This window comes from Microcaecilia unicolor, chromosome 11 (genome assembly GCF_901765095.1).
Source record: "Microcaecilia unicolor chromosome 11, aMicUni1.1, whole genome shotgun sequence".
In the NCBI taxonomy this organism is placed as follows: Eukaryota; Metazoa; Chordata; class Amphibia; order Gymnophiona; family Siphonopidae; genus Microcaecilia; species Microcaecilia unicolor.
Window position 1 is genome coordinate 191125229 of NC_044041.1, and position 18062 is coordinate 191143290.

General features: G+C 45.7%; 1 protein-coding gene across 4 annotated transcripts in view; it reads left to right on the top strand.

Annotated features, from left to right (window-relative positions):
* LOC115480505 (peptide methionine sulfoxide reductase MsrA 1-like) overlaps positions 1–18062 on the top strand; it is an 83379-nt gene that overhangs the window by 12268 nt on the left and 53049 nt on the right. Inside the window, exons 2-4 of one of the 4 annotated variants that reach the window (XM_030219231.1) lie at positions 760–839; positions 927–959; positions 3630–3817. The exons of 2 other annotated variants lie outside the window; for them this stretch is intronic. The gene's annotated coding sequence lies outside the window, so the exon portion shown is untranslated. The remainder of the gene's footprint in view (positions 1–759; positions 840–926; positions 960–3629; positions 3818–18062) is intronic. One more of the 4 variants, XM_030219232.1, reaches the window with a different exon arrangement.

The window sequence follows — 18062 nt, forward strand, 5'->3', positions numbered from 1 at the left end:
CAATATAGTAACATAGTAACATAGTAGATGACGGCAGAAAAAGACCTGCACGGTCCACCCAGTCTGCCCAACAAGATAAACTCACGTGTCATTTTTTGTGTATACCTTACCTTGATTTGTACCTGTCTTTTTCAGGGCACAGACCGTATATGTCTGCCCAGCATTATCCCCGCCTCCCAACCACCTGCCCTGCCTCCCACCACCGGCTCTGGCACAGACCGTATAAGTCTGCCCAGCACTATCCCCGCCTCCCAACCACCTGCCCCGCCTCCCACCACCGGCTCTGGCACAGACCGTATAAGTCTGCCCAGCACTATCCCCGCCTCCCAACCACCTGCCCCGCCTCCCACCACCGGCTCTGGCACAGACCGTATAAGTCTGCCCAGCACTATCCCCACCTCCCAACCACCTGCCCCGCCTCCCACCACTGGCTCTGGCACGGACCGTATAAGTCTGCCCAGCACTATCCCCACCTTCCACCGCCGGCTAAGCTTCTGGGGATCCCTTCCTTCTGAGGAGGATTCCTTTATGTTTATCCCACGCATGTTTGAATTCCGTTATCGTTTTCCTCTCCACCACCACCAATAGGCATAAAAAAAATACAGGATATTCATTCTTCTTCCTCTTATTTTGCAAAATATGTTTTGTTAACTTAAGAGATTGATTTGTATAGTTATACATGTTATACCTTTTTCTTGTGGTACCTATATGATTATTATGCTTGGGTCTTTTTGTTTCTCGCCTTGCACCTTTTTTAAGGGCTTTGGTAGCATTCGTACAAAGGTCAACCTTAAAACACGTGTGGTCAGAGAGAAGTAGACACCAGGGCATCTCTGCTGGTAAGTAGTGATTACTTATTAACTATTAACAATTTACATTTGTTGATAATTAATGTCTATCTTATCTAGCACTTTTTATTTTAACAGAAAGCTTCAAGAAGGTCGAACGTCAAAAAGAGTGTGAGTATTAAGCTGTGTGTTTTTTCTAGTGAAAAAGGTGCCAGTACTCAAGTGCCAGGCCACCCTTCAGGGGTGGGGTGATCACTGAGGGACCCACCCCACAATAGCCAGGCCCCCTGCAGCCAGTCACGGAATCTATGACAAGGCAGAATTGGTGTGTAGAGTCTGAGCTCTTTCATTAAAACTTGGGGACCGTGGGTCAATTTTAGCAGACAATGGAAGAGGTGCCGGTATCCCCAAGTACCCCTTCAAAAAAAGTCCTTCTAAAGAGTGACAAAATTCCATGCAGAATTTCAAAGAGTAGCAACATTCCATGTAGAACCCCAAAGAATAGCAAGATTCTAGAATCTCAGAGAGTAGCAACATTCCACGTAGAACCCCAAAGAATAGCAAGATTCTGGAATCCTAAAGAGCAGTGTGTTTTTTCTAGCGAAAAAGGTGCTGGTACTCAAATGCCTGGCCACCCTTCAGGGGTGGGGTAATCGCTGAGGAACCCACCCCACACTAACCAGGCCCCCTGCAACCAGTCACAGAATCTATGACAAGGCAGAATTGGTGTGTAGAGCCTGAGCGCTTTCATTAAAACTTGGGGACCATGGGTCAATTTTAGTAAACAATGGAAAAGGTGCCGGTACTCAGTACCCCCTCAAAAAAGCCCTGGTATTAAGAGAAGCCTTCCTTGCAAACACTGTTATGTAGCTTTCTTAATTTATTTACAGGTTGCTTCTAAAGTGGTAAAGACGCCTTTTTCAGTGTGGATTACATAGATTATAGTTTTTGAGAACTCGTTTTTCCTTTCAACGATGTCTTAAAATGAAGGTACAATTCACTGAAATACATGGGAGCTCATTTTCAAAGCACTTAGGGCTCCTTTTACTAAATGGTGATAAGCCCGACCTGGGCTTACCGCTCACTATACAGGAAGTACCGCCGGCGGTACCTTCCCACCCCTAACGCGCCGTCATCTCCGGCGCTACAAAAAAATGTATTTATTTTTGTAGCGCCGGAGTGTACCCGGTGGTAATCGGGCAGTGCCGCATGCTACCCAGTTACTACCGGGTTAGCGCGGGAGCCCTTACCCGCCACCTCAATGGGTGGCGCTAAGGGCTTCCCCGGAAATGGCCACGTAGCAAATGCTTTACTTGCCGCGTGGCCATTTCCTGTAGGAAAGTGAGACTTCCCTTTTACCAGCTGCGGTATAGAACCATAGTAACCATAGTAAGCTTGGAGAAAAGGCGGCTGAGGGGAGAAATGATAGAGGTCTATAAAATAATGAGTGGAGTTGAACGGGCAGATGTGAAGTGTCTGTTTACGCTTTCCAAAAATACTAGGACTAGGGGGCATGCGATGAAACTACAATGTAGTAAATTTAAAACAAATCGGTGAAAATGTTTCTTCACTCAAGTGAGAGGAGTGTAGTAGCCGTGTTAGTCCACTCTTAAGGTTATCAATAGAAATCAAACAAAATAAAACATGGAAAAGAAAATAAGATGATACCTTTTTTATTGGGCATAACTTAATACATTTCTTGATTAGCTTTCGAAGGTTGCCCTTCTTCCTCAGATCGGAAATAAGCAAATGTGCTAGCTGACAGTGTTTATAAGTGAAAACATTCAAGCATTACTATGACAGTCTGACAGGGTGGGAGGATGGGGGTGGGTAGGAGGTATGCATGGGGACATCAAAGCATATCATTGATATTTTAACAGGGTGGGTGTGGATAGGTGAGGGGAGGGTGATCAACAGAGACATACAGCTTTATGGTTTATAATGGGCTAGGAACCTCAGATCCTTGTTAAGTCCTTTCTGTTGGGTGTTATTCACTCAAGGTGTAATTAAACTCTGGCATTCATTGCCAGAGAATGTGGTAAAGGTGGTTAGCTTAGCGGAGTTTAAAAAGGTTTGGACAGCTTCCTAAAGGAAAAGTCCATAGACCATTATTAAATGGACTTGGGAAAATCCACTATTTCTGGGATAAGCAGTATAGAATGTTTTGTACTTTTTTGGGATCTTGCCAGGTACTTTCGACCTTGATTGGCCACTGTTGGAAACAGGATGCTGGGATGATGGACCTTTGGTCTTTCCCAGTATGGCTGTACTTATGTACTTATGGTACTTTGTGTGTTTAAGGGACCCTTTTACAAAGCAGCGGTACAGACACTGCTGCTTTGCCGTGTGCCAAATTGGGACCACTGCAGGGCTACTGAAGGAGCCTGGTGCTAGTTCCCACCCCCAGCACGTAGCATCTCTGGTGTTACAAAAATATTTTGTATTTTGTATTTTTGTAGCACTAGGGCTTGCCCAGGGGTAATTGGACAGTGCCGCGCGCTACCTGGCTACCGCTGGGTTAACACAGGAGCCCTTACCATCACCTAATAGGTGGTAGTAAAGCCTCCCCCCTGGCCATTTTCTTTAAAAAAAGAACAGCCTTTTTACCCACTGCAGTAAAAGGGGGCTTCGGCAAGCATCCAAAACCCTTGCCGATGTTACTGCAGGCCCCCCTTTATCTCAGCGTGGCCCTAAGTGCTTTGAAAATGAGCCCCATGGTGTGACTAGTATTCCAAAGACTAGTAGAAAAATTGCTGCTTTTTTTTTTTTTTTTTATTTGAATTGAAATTCATGCGTCCAATCGGTTGATTTGCTCACATATATTCTCTGGTTTTGTTTCAGGTGATAAATGTCAGTGTTGGTTCAGAAACTTCCCAGCGAATGTGGGGCCGGGTGCAAAGATCTGTGGCAGAGCCTCATTTGAACAAATCAGCGGGGGGCTGAAAAGTGGGGCCATGTGCAAAAAAAACAGCTGCCCAGGGATAGGGCCGTCCCTGCTGCAATCTCCCAATGCAGTGGTGTAGCTACAGGTGGGTCTGGATGGGCACAGGCCCACCCATTCTTGACTCAGGCCCATCCAGCTGCAGTGCCCAGAGGTAAACTGGATGGGCCCTCCCCCACGCAAGTGCCACTCCCCCAGTGGCGTTCCTAGGGGTGCTGACACCCGGGGCGGATCGCCGATGCGCCCCGCCCCCCGGGTGCAGAGCCCACCCCGTGCAGCCCCCCCCCCCCGGTGAAAGGACACCCCCCACCTGGCGAAAGAACCTCCTCCCCCCTGGGTGCACGCCGCTGGGGGGGGGGGTGCTGCGCGCTGGTCGGAACAGGTTACCTGTTCCGGGGCAGAGGGAGCATGGAAACGAACGACGCTGACCAGTGTGCGGCACCCCCCGACGGCGTACACCCGGGGCGGACCACCCCCACCGCCCCCCCTTGGTACACCACTGCACTCCCCCCCCCCCCCCCCCCACACACACACAATAAATATCTTCCCAGAGATATTTTTTAAGAACATAGATTTTTTTCACCTACCCCACATCTTCTCCCTCTCCTCCACGCAGTGGCGTAGCCACAGGTGGGCCTGGGTGGGCCGGGGTCCACCCACTTAGGGCTCAGGCCCACCCAACAGTAGCACACATTTAGCGGTAGCTGGTGGGGAGCCCAAGCTCCGCCAGCTGAAGACTTCCCCCTGATGGTAGTAAAAACGCTATTCTCCGTGTTACCGGCACCTGCGCATGCTAAGTTTTCAGCGCATGCCTGCTGCAGACTGCCAAGGTGGAAAGAAGCGTTTTCCCGCCAGCTGAGATATTTTTTGGCGGGGGGAGAGGGAGAACACTTGGTGCCCACCCACTTCTTGTCTAGGCCCACCTAAAATCTGTAGTCTGGCTACGCCCCTGCCTCCACGGCATCCTGGCCTCCGCACTCCTGTCTCTGAACCCCTTCCCTCCCCAGTGTCGGTGCAGGCCTCCTCGGCCCTGCAGGCTTCCAGCTGCCACATTCCACCAGACAGGAAACAGGCAGTGACATCAGCAAGGGCGGGACACAGCAAATGGAAGCCTGCAGGGCCAGCGCAAGTAGCAAGAATGAGTTGCTGCAGGCACCAAGGACGTCTGTATCGACACCGGGGATTGATAGTATGCGATCATTACTCTCGTACCCTTGATGCAGCTCTGGCAAAATCAACAGCCCTTGGGTTTAGATGTGATAGAGTACTGGTTAATGCAGCGGGTTGAGAACCTGGGGAACTAGGTTTGATTCCCACTGCAGCGCAGTTTTGAACTACCACCCAGCTACTGCGTGGCCCGGGCGCTAATTTCATTTTTTACGTGTATCCACTAAGTGTGCCAGAACATATATTTTATTTTCCAGCGTGTGGCGCTAACCTGGCGGTAATCAGCATAGTATGTGCATAGATCATTACTGCCTGGTTAACGCGCGAGACCTTACTGCTAGGTCAATGGGTGGTGGCATGGTCCTGGGCGTGCAGATTTTTATTTTGCTGCACATCCAGGTGCGCTGAAAAATGGACCTGCATGTGTCCAATACACGCATCTACATCAGCACAGGCCACTTTTTGGAACACACCTTAGTAAAAGGACCCCTAAATAATTTAAACCACCCAATTAAATCTCTGCCCATAACCATTCGAGACTGAAAATCAAAATTCTGCCATAAAAGCTGTACTCAGTGGAGTTCCTAGGGGGGCTGACACCCGGGGCGGATCGCCGATGCGCCCCGCCCCCCGGCGAAAGAACCCCCGATCCCCCGGCGAAAGAACCCCCCCCCCCTGGGTGCACGCCGCTGGGGGGGGGGGGTGCCGCGCGCCTTCCGGCTCTTCGTTTTCATGCTCCCTCTGCCCCGGAACAGGAAGTAACCGTGTTCCGGGGCAAAGGGAGTGTGAAAACGAAGAGCCGACAGGCGCGTGGCACCCCCGCCAGCGGCGTGCACCCGGGCGGACCGCCCCCACCGCCCCCCCCCCTTCGTACGCCACTGGCTGTACTCAAAAGCTCTTGCCTTGTTCTTGAATTTTTGCCTGGATAGTCCAGTATTTTTCGACATTCTTTTATTTTTTTTTATAATTCAGATTTCCTATGAATTCGTAAATTTGCTTAATTTGGGATCTAATGGATATCCCACAGGGTCTTTAGCTCGCTAAATTTTCAAGTTCTTAGCATTAACAGTTCTCAAGATATAACCAATTCTCACTTTTATCTTTTTTTTTTTTTTAAATAGTAACTAAATCTCCCACATCAGATTTGAGATTGACACCCTCTCAACAGATTGTTTTATTCATCTGAAAATACGCTCTTCTTTTAGAATAACACCGTCTGACAGAAACTGAGAAATGGGCTGTCATACGTCTCATAGAGAATACAGACACTCGTTTTTCTTTACCAGATCTTTTCAATTTGAATAAAGCCTCAGTTTCTTCAAATACAAAACCTTCCTTTGTAAGTCACCCCTTACACTTAGCAGCCCAATCCACCCAACACGAAGCTCCAGCTGTTGAAGGGGACTGACTGAATCTTTCCTGGCAACTGACTTCAGCACTGCTTAATTCAGTGCATTGCTTGTAGCTGTTCCCTCCCACCCAGTGGTGTGCTGGAGCAGGCTCTCACAGGCTCTCGAGAGCCGTTTGTTAAGTTTTTAAGATTTTTGGGAGCCGGTTCTCCCTGGCTACTTTAACAAATGGATCCCAAAATGTGGGCTTGGGCCCCTCCTGAATTCTCTTTTACTTTCCTGGCGAGAGAGAGCCCCCTGTTAACAATTTACAAGCACACCCCTGCTCCCACCCCACCCCACCTTCACCACTGCAGCTCCAGTGATAGCAAGCCCTCTTCCCTGGTTCTGTTTCTTCTTCCCCTTTCTAGCTCAAGGTGAGTTACATTCAGGTACACTGGGTAGTTCCCCGTCCTTGGAGGGCTCACAATTTCATTTGGTACCTGAGGCAATGGAGGGTTAAGTGACTTGCCCAAGATCACAAAGAGCAGTAGGATGTGAACCAGCCACCTCTGAATGTCAAGACTGGTGCTCTAACCACTAGGCCACTCCTCCACTCCCATAAAATTATCCATAGCAACACAGTGAATGAGCAAACTGATATATCCAGTCTATCATTTGAATAAATACGAGCACAAATTTCCATGCTCAAACACCTCTTCCCCACTCCCTCTGTCCACCTAAACCTCCAACACCTTTCCAACCACTGCCCTCCATATATGCCCTAAACATGCTCACGTAAAAGCAATCTGGTAGCAACACAGTCAATCAGTGGTTTCTAAACCTGGTCCTGGGGGCACCCCAGCCAGTTAGGTTTTTAGGATATCCACAATGAATATTCACTAGAGAGATTCGCATGCACTGCCTTCACGGCATATAAATCTCTCTCATGAATATTCATTGTGGATATCCTGAACACATGACTAGCTGGGGTGCCTCCAGGACCAGGTTTGGGAACCACTGCAATAAATAATGGCAGTTAAAGACCCCATAGGGTCCATCCAGTCCCCTAACAAGGCGATCGGAGCCTCACAACAGTGTTGCAAACTGACAATATTTTACTCATTATCAACCTTAAGGTGACTACCTCTCCACCTCTGAATTATACTCATAGATTATGACATAAATGTAATATAAAATACGCATATTTGTTCTTGATTCATCCTTGCTATTTTCAGAACACGGACCATAGAAGTCTACCCAACACTGTCTACTAGCGTTCCCATCCAAACTCACTCCAGCCCATTCAGATCTACCTTGCCATAATCAGGTCGCAGACCAAAGAAGTCTGCCCAGCAGTGGTCTTACTTGCCAACTACTTGAGTTGCCGTCTAAGCACTGTTGACTTTTGTTTAGTTCCCATCCTCTTTCCATATAGGGCTCCTTTGTGTTTTTCCCATGCATCCAAGTCTTATTGGATATGAGCTGATTGGTGGTGTATGAGTAGAAGTAAATCGATTTTTCACTCATTCCAAAAGTACAAAAACTAGGAGACACTCGAGGAAGTTACATGGAAATACTTTTAAAACAAATAGGAGGAAATATTTTTTTCACTCAACAAATAGTTCAGCTCTGAGCTCTTTGCCAGAGGATGTGGTAACAGCAGTTAGCGTATCTGGGTTTTAAAAAGGTTTGGACACATTCCTAGAGGAAAAGTCCATAGTCTGCTATTGAGGCAGACATGGGAAGCAACTGCTTGCCTTGGAATTTGTAGTATAGAATGTTGCTACTCTGAGATTCTGCATAGAATCTTGTCACTCTTTAGGATTCCAGAATCTTGCTGTTCTTTGGGGTTCTACATGGAATCTTTCTACTCTTTGAGATTCTGCATAGAATCTTGTCACTCTTTAGGATTCCAGAATCTTGCTGTTCTTTGGGGTTCTACATGGAATCTTTCTACTCTTTGAGATTCTGCATGGAATCGTGTTGCTCTTTAGGATTCTAGAATCTTGCTATTCTTTGGGGTTCTACATGGAATGTTGCCACGATTTGGGTTTCTCCCAGGTACTTGTGACCTGGCTTGGCCACTGTTTGGAAAACAGGATACTGGGCTAGATGGACCATTGGTCTGACCCAGTATGACTACTCTTATGTTCTTATGTGCTCTTCTTCCTCTCCCTGTCATTGGGGCTGTTGCATACATGCTCGAATTCTCCACTGCTTTTGGCTAGAAGTCCGGTCCAGGTGTTCTCCACCCTGCCAGTGAAAAAAAGGATTTTCTTGCATTCCTACTGGACCTTTGTCCCTTTAGCTTCTTATGATACACTGCTGCCCTAGGTGTAGCACCTAAGAGAGCATCTGGTATGCACTATATGTCATGTTAATGAGGAAGCAGGACCTCATTTTGTTCTGATCCCATTCTGTGACACCCTCATCGCATCTTGTGTTTGACATTAACTTGCTTCCATTTATAGAATTGGAATTTTATATTCTGCTTCATTTATTTAACACATCCCGCTCTAATACCCTGACATCATCATTCAGCCACCTCTAGTGTGGGTGTCCCAGCATCTGCTGTTTGATGCAACAGGCTGTGACATGGAGAGAAGAGTAAAGGAATGGTACTATTCCACAGTTGTATAGGGTGAGCTCACTGATTAAGGGTTTTTAGTTTTCATTACAAGGAGGCAACTAAAAAAATCAGATCAGGGACCAGAGAGAGAGAGAGAAACTTTGATATTTCGTCCTCCAACTACCAGGATAAGAAAACCTTGCTCAAAACTGAAGAGCGGTTCATAAACAGGAAGTGATGGAAAGGTGGGACAGTGGGATGACTTTCTATTACCAAAGAACAAGCTTTGAGGTTTCCCCTGCCAACAGAAGACCAAATACCGGTAACTCCAGGATAACCAACATCTCTACCGATGAACCCACAGGGACTCTACTGCGGGGACCAAGAGTTCCCATGCAGTAAGAGACATGACAGAAGGCGCGAGTTCTCCGTTTCATGCAGAGTTTTTGCTTTTGTAGTAACCAATGTCTAATCTGGTCACCCCTTTGGACTAGGTCCTCCATTTGTCCTAGTTGGAGAGCACTGCCTGTTTTGGTTATGGTCGCAAGACTGATATGAGACCCATTGCATTACTTAAATAAGCCCATATGGCAGGCTGCACATGCTTTTATCTTTGATGTGAGAATATTGATTTTATATGCTCTGTCTCTCACTTGTCTTCTCTTCCTCCCCCCCCCCTTCTCTGTCCCATGATGCTCAGCTGCTCAGCAGGACTGGCACCATATAAAAGCAAGGGGCTGTTCTACTGCCCCACTGACGTCTCTGCCGTGGCAAGTGAGGGGGAGAGCCTGGCACTGTTTGTAAACCAAATCCTCCGATTCCAACCAGCCTCCACCTTCCTTCCGCTGCCAGCTTTCTCCAGTCACCTTTCCTCTCGAGCTCCGGAGGCAGAGATGGAGGAGCAGGGGGAAAATCCCCACGCCAAGCGGGCGGGTGAAAAAATGGGCAGCGTCCAGCAAGCCTGGGTGGTTTTTGGTTCTTGAACGGCCAAGGTTGGTGGTTTTTCTTTTATAGGGGAAAGAACTGGAAAATATATAAATAAGAGGGAAGCGAATCAAATGCCAGGTTTTTTTTTTCTTCCTGTTTGTTGGCACAGCTCCTGGGCATACCAGCTGGAGCGAGGAAAAAAATCCAAAGAGAGGGAGAGGCTTGGAGGAGTTTGGACAGAGGCCGATGAGACAGAGGGAGAGAGATAGAAGAGAGTATGTGGTGAAACACAATGGGAGGGGGGAGAGTGTGATTGAGATGGGTAGAGAGGGAGGGAATGAGGAGGAGAGAGAATGTGAGTTAGAGAGGGTAGAGAAGAAAGGGGTAGAATAAGTGTGAGTGAGATGATAGACGGAGAGGGAGTGGGAGGGAAGGAGAACACGAGTGAGAGAGTAGACATGGAGGGAAGGGTGTGAGTGAGATGGATAGAGAAGGGGGGAGTGGGAGGAAAAGGGAGAAAGAGACACAAGGGAAAATGCAGGTGTGAGCAAGAAAAAGATGGGAGACAATGTGACAGAAACAGGGTCATAGGGACAGCAAGGGAGAGAGGCAGTAAGTGTAGGAGAAACGTGGTTAGAAGTAGTTCAGGCTGGAATATTGCCAGACCTGCCTGGCAGCAACGCTGTAAGACTGGCAGAATGGAAATGAGTTACAGGCAAACAATGAGAGAGTGAGAGAGATAGAAATAGAGACGAGGCAAAGGGGAAAAATACAGAAAAACTGGCAGAATATCAGACAATGTTTTTGAAAACCTGTCTGATGGGGATGATTTTCTGTGCGGAGAGGACTGCGGATGTGGGGATTACAGGTGCGAGAGACCTAGCAGGTACCTTCCAGAAGAGGACTCTCTGGTTTTTGGTTTGCTTTAAAGTGGGGAGTGGGCTGGATTTCTGATGGGAGCTGCATTCACAAGCTGCCAAAAACCAATTAATGGATGCCATTGAGAATGATATAAAACCGGATGCATGATTTTTTTTCCAAGGGGGTGCCTCCACCCCCAATTTTATTGGTCTACCAGCTGGCTCTGTTTTTCTCAGACTTACAAATTAATCCAATCTTGATTTTTACCCCCTAACTAGCATAAGCTGAATTTCTAGTTGTGGGGGGTAAAAGAGTAAAAAAGCACAAGGATCCTTCAAGATTAGGGGGCATCAAATCAGTACTTTATGGAACAGACCCTGATTTGACGCCTCCTGTTCTTTGAAGTCTCCTTGTGCTTTTTTGCTCTTCTGCTCCATTTGGCTGTGCTTTGGATTCCCTCTCTTACGTTCCTCGTTGTGGGGGTAAACCAGGGCTTGGGGAGAAAAATATGAAACCAGCTGCCAATCCTAATGCAGTATAATTGCAATCGTGCCGTTATGCCCTTTATGTTAAAGCAACAGCGCCATCCTTGTGGTAAAGCGATGGGCTGCAGAGGCTGAGCACAAGAGGATCACATAAGGTTCCCTTGCTTGATCTATCTATCCTGGAGGAAGGTGATAAAGTCTGACCCGGATATGCATCATTATCTGACCTAGATAAGCAATCAAAGTTGTATGATTGGACGCTGAGAGATATCTTTGAGCGGGGGTCAGGATGATAGGCCAACTTGACTTTATTTCAGTTACCTTCTAAAAGCAACCAAATTGATTTGGATAATGTCCATGGGAAATCTATTAAAATCTACCTTTTAATTATTCTGAATTGTATCTAGTTTAAACATTGCGAAAGTTTCTCTCAATATCAGTAAACCAATGTAAAGAAAGTGGAAGGCACCATGCGTGTAATCCTCATTAGACCCCCCCAGGAGAGTATTTGGGATATTTAAGGTATAAATGTACTAAGTGCAGTGGCAGCTAATTTATTTATTCTTAGAGGCCCTTTTACTAAGTCATGTAGGCGCCTATGTGCGTCCAACGCGCGCCAATTTGGAATTACCACCCAGCTACTGCGAGCCCCAGGTAGTAATTCCATTTTTTATGCATGTCCGATATGCACGGCAGAAAATATTTTTTATTTTCTACCGTGTGGCGCCCGGTTAACGCATGAGCCCTTACCACTAAGACATTCGGTAGCGGTAAGGTCTCAGGCCCAAAATGGACGTGCACCAATTTTTGTTTTGCTGCATGTCCATTTTCGGCCCCCAAAAAGGCCTTTTTTTGCAGGCACGCTGAAAAATGCACCTGCGCGCGTCCAATACACACGCCTACAACAGCGCAGGCCATTTTTCAGTGCACCTTAGTAAAAGGACCCCCATAATTTTAAAATGTATAATGAACATGATTCCACAAGTCTTGGCAGTTAATGAAATGAATATACATAAATCAGTAATAAGTTAAAATAGCAGAACAATACAATAAATCCATAACAGTACAGCACCCGTTCATCAAGATCCAACTGAGGGACTCCAAAAGCCATTTCCCATTAAAATAACAGCACTTAGAAAATGTAGGAAAGAAGATTTTTTTCAAAGGAAACAAATAGTTATAACACAATATGAACCCATAGTTCTTTGTAGCCCTTTTGAACCAGGACTGAAATCCCTATAGTCATGATTCAATATATCCATCTAGTCATCTGTCTGGGGACATGGTAACTGCCAAAAAAGACCACCGATCAACCTTAAACCTTGAGGGAAAGTCAACAGTGGTTCTGCAACCTTCTCATGGTGATTTGAGAACATGGAAGGGTCAAAGAGGCACCACAGGTTCCTGGGAGAGCTTCTCTCTTGGTTGAGCCTGGTTGACCAATTTCAAATGCAATTTTGAGGCACATTTTGAGACATCTCACCCAGGAATGAGAGGGAAGTCCTACGTGGGTTGATCACCTCTTGCATTTCAAAGAGCAATTCTTTTGGTTGAAAGGCCATTTTTCTTGGCACTTTGAATGAGAAATGTTGACTAGTCCAATGCTTTTTCATAGCCATCAATATACACCCATCCAAGAATTGTTGACAATATGGCTACGCTAATCATCAAACACAGTGGAATTCAGAAGGATAGATGAATATTTTTCTTTAATTCATGTTTTACTGATATTTTCAAACAGTCAGAGTCAGGACAGAATGTTGCCAAATTACACTCCAATCAGAAATCATTTTATTTATTTATTAGGATTTATTTACCGCCTTTTTGAAAGAATTCACTCAAGGCGGTGTACAGTAAGAATAGATCAAACATGAGCAGGAGGCAATTAGAGCAGTAAAAATATTAGAACAACAATACAAAGTATGGCATGGTATACTACTTGCAATGACAACACATCATGTAATGTCTTTTGGAGAGGTTGTAGTTAGTGAAAGTCCTTGGGAGGACCTTAGTGTTCTTGGCGGTGTGTGGAGGATCATCCTATTCTTCAGATACTCGGGGCTATTTCCTTTCAGGGCCTTGAAGATCAGACATAGAGTTTTAAATTTAGCCCTGTATTGTACTGGTAGCCAATGAAGGTTTTGCAAAAATGGTGTGATGTGGTCACGTCACTTGCAACCTATCATAAATCAAATATTCAGGATAGAGAGATGAGAAGGAACTTAACCAACCTTCTCAACATCCATAGTGTTTATTTATTTATTTTATTTGTTTCATTTGTATCCCACATTTTCCCACCTATTTGCAGGCTCAGTGTGGCTTACATAGTACCATACAGGCGATCGCCAATATCGGTATGAACAAATACAGAGTGATGTTGTAGTAGAGTACGGTTCATGTGTTACAGACATGTTAGGGAATCGTAAGGGGGAAGAGTAAAGTTATGTCCAGTATGAGCTTTGGTTTCGTTGTGTTGCAGGGTTAAGGCATTTAAGTTGGATCGTTAGGGTATGCCTTTTTGAACAGGTAAGTTTTTAGCAATTTCCTGGGTAACGTGAAAGGGTACTGATGTGTCCACCAGATTACGTTTACTTCATTCACAATTATAGTCTTTAAAAATGGATTCCAGATTTCAAAAACTTGGGGGCCCTTTTACTAAGCCGCATAAGCGCCTACGCGTGCCCAACATGCGCCAAATTGGAGTTACCGCCTGGTTACCATGTGGCCCTTGTGGTAATTTCAATTCTGGCGCGCGTCAAGTAGCATTTGACGCGGTAAGACCATTACCGCCCGGTTACCAGGTAAGACCTTACCACTAGGTCAATGGTTTGCAGTAAGGCTTCAGACCCAAAATGGACATGCGACAATTTTCATTTTGCTGCACGTCCCTTTTCGGCAAAAATTTTAAAAAGGCATTTTTTTGTAGGTGCGCTAAAAAATAATTCTGCGCGTGCCCAAAACACACGTCTACACTCCCGCAGGCCACTTTTCAGCGCACCTAAGTAAAAGGACCCTTCGGTGACCAAGACCTTGCACATCTAAACTACATTTTTTTTTCTCATTGGATGAATTCAATTGTTGGAAAACACAAATGAAATTCCTTTTCCCTTAATTGAAAGGAAGGTCTGTGCTTCCAGGTGCCGGGGAGTTGGCTAATCAATCGGAACATGCCTCTGCTGTTGCCAAAATTAACTGGAGGAGAGATGCTTTGAGATGCCAGACCCCCATTTTCAGTTTGCTTCATCCAGAACTCAGAGTCCTAGCACAGTATAGTCCAAGTTTTAGCAAAACATGTTCTCCAGTCCCAATAGCAGGACACCGTCAGACAAATGAACATTTTGTCAGAACTCAGCTGAGGGAATCACATATCCTGACCTCAGAACTGTACTTACTTTACGCAGTAAGAGTGCATGTATATTTTTACAAATGGTTTTATGCTTACAGTACAAGGGAGGACTGAAACACACAAGCACCTAAAATTCATAGTATACAATAACTTTCAACGTCAGATATTGTAAAGAGTAAAGGAGCTTGTGAATGTGAGATTAATTTGCATATTTATTTTATTCTGCAAACCATACAAGATCTAGGGTCTGAGTTTATAATACTTTAAAATATTTTGATATAGCCGGTGTGTTTTTTTTTCTAGCGAAAAAGGTGCCGGTACTGAAATGCCAGGCCACCCTTCATGGGTGGGGTGATCATTGAGGGACCCACCCCACAATGGCCAGGCCCCCTGCAACCAATCACAGAATCTACGACAAGGCAGAATTGGTGTATAGGGCCTGAGCTCTTTCGTTAAAACTTGGGGACCATGGGTCAATTTTAGCGGACAATGGAAAAGGTGCCGGTACTCAGTACCCCCTCAAAAAAAAAAAAGCCCTGGATATATCACTCTTCTTGAACAGTCAAAGTGCTTTACAATAAAATTGTTCTAATATTTAGAAAAGAATGCCATTGAAAATAGGAAAGTAAATACTCAACAAGACCACTCACACACACACAACCTAACAAAAAAAAAAGATAAAATGAAAAATAAAATGTAAAAAAATGGCAAAATCTGCAAAAATTTTACCAGAGCCTCATCTCAATTCAGTATAAATGCTTTCTGAAATGAGTAAGTTTTCAATTTTACTTTAAATTGTTTAAAAGACTGAATCTTGGGCACCAGGTAACAAAGCCTGCCTTAAGGTCAGGGGCCTGTATGCATTTTGTAACTCTGAAATTTCAGCCTTCAGTCTGAGGAGAGTGAAGAATGACCCAGTTGCCTCTCTTTGAGGGTCTTTTACTCAGCTGTGTTAGGTACTAATGCCCACCTACAGCAGCTTAAAATACCGTACTATGGGACATGCTCAGACGTTCTGCGATAACTGCCCAAATAATGTTTTTTAGGGGGCGGAAAATGGGTGTTGTTCCTGTGCTAATCAGTTAGCACATCTACATTTGCATGTACCAACTGGTTAGCGCAGGAACTACTGCGCAAGTCCTTTCCACCTATAAAAAGGATGGCGGTAAGTACTCATGCATTCATTTTTTTTTTTAATGTCCGCCCACTAATGGCAACATTAACACATGGTCTTTAATACAAAAAAATAGAGAATCGGCCATTTTACGGCTGCATTAAAAATGGCTGTAGCGCAAGGGAAAAACCCGTGAACGGGCGTGCTAAGGTGACTCATTACTGCAGTTTAGTAAAAGGAACCCTTTTATGTTTGTTATCAGGGACTGACTGTATTCTGGGGCCTGGTTGTATACGGTGTCTAAATTAGAACACAGAACTGTGAAGCCTGTAGAATGAAGTGATCAGTCCTCCAAGGATGTTATGGTTAAATTAAAGATATTTCCCTTTTATAACATCTCATGCTTCCGAAATATGTATTCAGTCCAGAGAAGGACAACTCAGGTCTTTGTCTGAGGGGAAGGAAAGGTGATGGGGAATATAACCTGGCCTTTTTTGGAGTAATCAAAGGCTGGAAATCGCTTGGAGCTCATACGTACCTCATGAGCCTAGAGTTTCCCAAACTGTGCGCCACAGCAAACTCACAGGGGTGCTGCGGGACATTTGGGAGTTCACACGCCGAGTGCTGGAACAACAATTGGTGCGGTATCCTTCACTTTCCTCTCTCCACCACCCACCCGCTCGCTCGCTGCAGGCTGCTGGCAGAGATGTAAGCACTGCCTTTGGCCTGCCCCCGAATCCTTCTTTGTACAGCATCCCGCCTACGAGGGAACAGGAAGTGGCTTACAGAGAAGGTTTTCAGGGCAGCCTGAAGGCAGCGCTTACACATTACTGCCGATGCCAGCAGCCTGGAAATTTGAAGGCCTGCTCCCGCCCCGGGACCCTGGCTGCTCACTACTCAGCTGTCAGGGAGGGAGCACAGGGCTGCAGGGTATTATGTTGTCTCCCTCCTGTGCTCAGGTCTGGGCTCTTTTTCATCTTTCTCCTCCCAGGAACAAGGTAAAAAATGGATTATAATGGATTACAAGGGGGCATGGGTTTGGTGGAGATGGTACATGGGGGAGAGAGGGAGAAATATTGGACATGATGTGGAGCGGGGGAGGGGAGGGGTTGAGACCTGTGTGGCTGGGGGGGGGGGGGGGTGCCATGAAAAATTGCTCAGACACTAAGGGGCTCTTTTACTAAGCCATGTAAGCGTCTACATGTGCCAAAATGGAGTTACTGCACGGCTACCGCGTGACACTTGTGGTAATTTCATTTTTGGCGCACGTCCGATACGGCCAAAAAATAATTGTTATTTTCTGCCGCATGTATCGGACGTGTGCCAAGTGGCATTTGGTGCACGTAGGTCATTACCACAAGGATACCGCGTGAGACTTTACCGCAAGGTCAATGGCTGGCGGTAAGGTCTCAGACCCAAAATGGATGCTCGGCAATTTTCATTTTGCCGCATGTCCATTTTCGGCAAAAATTTTTTAAAAAAGGCCTTTTTTGCAGGTGCGCTGAAAAATGATTCTACACGCACCCAAAACCCGCGCCTACACTACTGCAGGCCATTTTTCAGTGTACCTTAGTAAAAGGACCCCTAAGGGTGCCACGAGCTGAAAAAGTTTGGAAACCATTGGTCTAGATGAACGTCATCATTGTTGGCATCATGAAAACCATACTTGTCAATGGATGGTCAAGGCCTTTTCTTTTTTAATTCCCATGTTCTTTGATGGATCCAGAGATACTCCATTGCAGGTTCATTTTATACCAGTGTGAATCCTTGTGGGATTGTTCGTTGGTCTGGGACCCACTGCTTCTTTTTAATCACTACTCATTTACCGCAGCCCCTCCAGAAGGGTTCTTTAAAGGGTGGCCATATTCTTTGGGATTAATTCCATATTGAGGTCTTGGCTTTACCCTTCGGGCCCTTCCTTACAAACATGGAGGATGCAGCTGATTCAACAGATGAGGGTGGATAGATGCGGGGTCAAGCAATGGGATAGTGTTCCAGGGATTCGTTTTTGGTCTAGATGGGAGCCACTTTGGACTACTCTACCTCCTAAAGGGAGAAGTTTTATTTTGAACTGCTAATCCACACGGGTGTATTGGGAGGGGGGCGGGCAGTGGGTGGTAGGGGGACGGAGTGGGGGGGAGGGAAGGAAAGGTATTAAAAAAACAAGAAATTGGATGATAATGCTTTTGCCTTTGATTGTACAAGCTGAGTTCATATATGGTTGTTGCTGAATGTACAGTTTGCTTGTACTGTGTATAATGGCTGTTCATCAGTAAAATTGTTGAAACATACCAGTGTGTGCTGGTTGCCAAACAGATCTCTTCCATCCCTGTCAGTGGTTTAAACTGGAGCCTTATTCAACTCAATTCATATTCAAATCAGTTCTTGTATACCGCTAATATCCCCTTGCCAAGGTTCAGTGTGGTTTACATTCTAGGTGACACAAAAGCAGATTGTGTTAGTGTGAGGTTTGAGAAATATTAGAGACCATTGAATTAATGCATGAGACTAAAAACATTAAGGAAAGGACAAT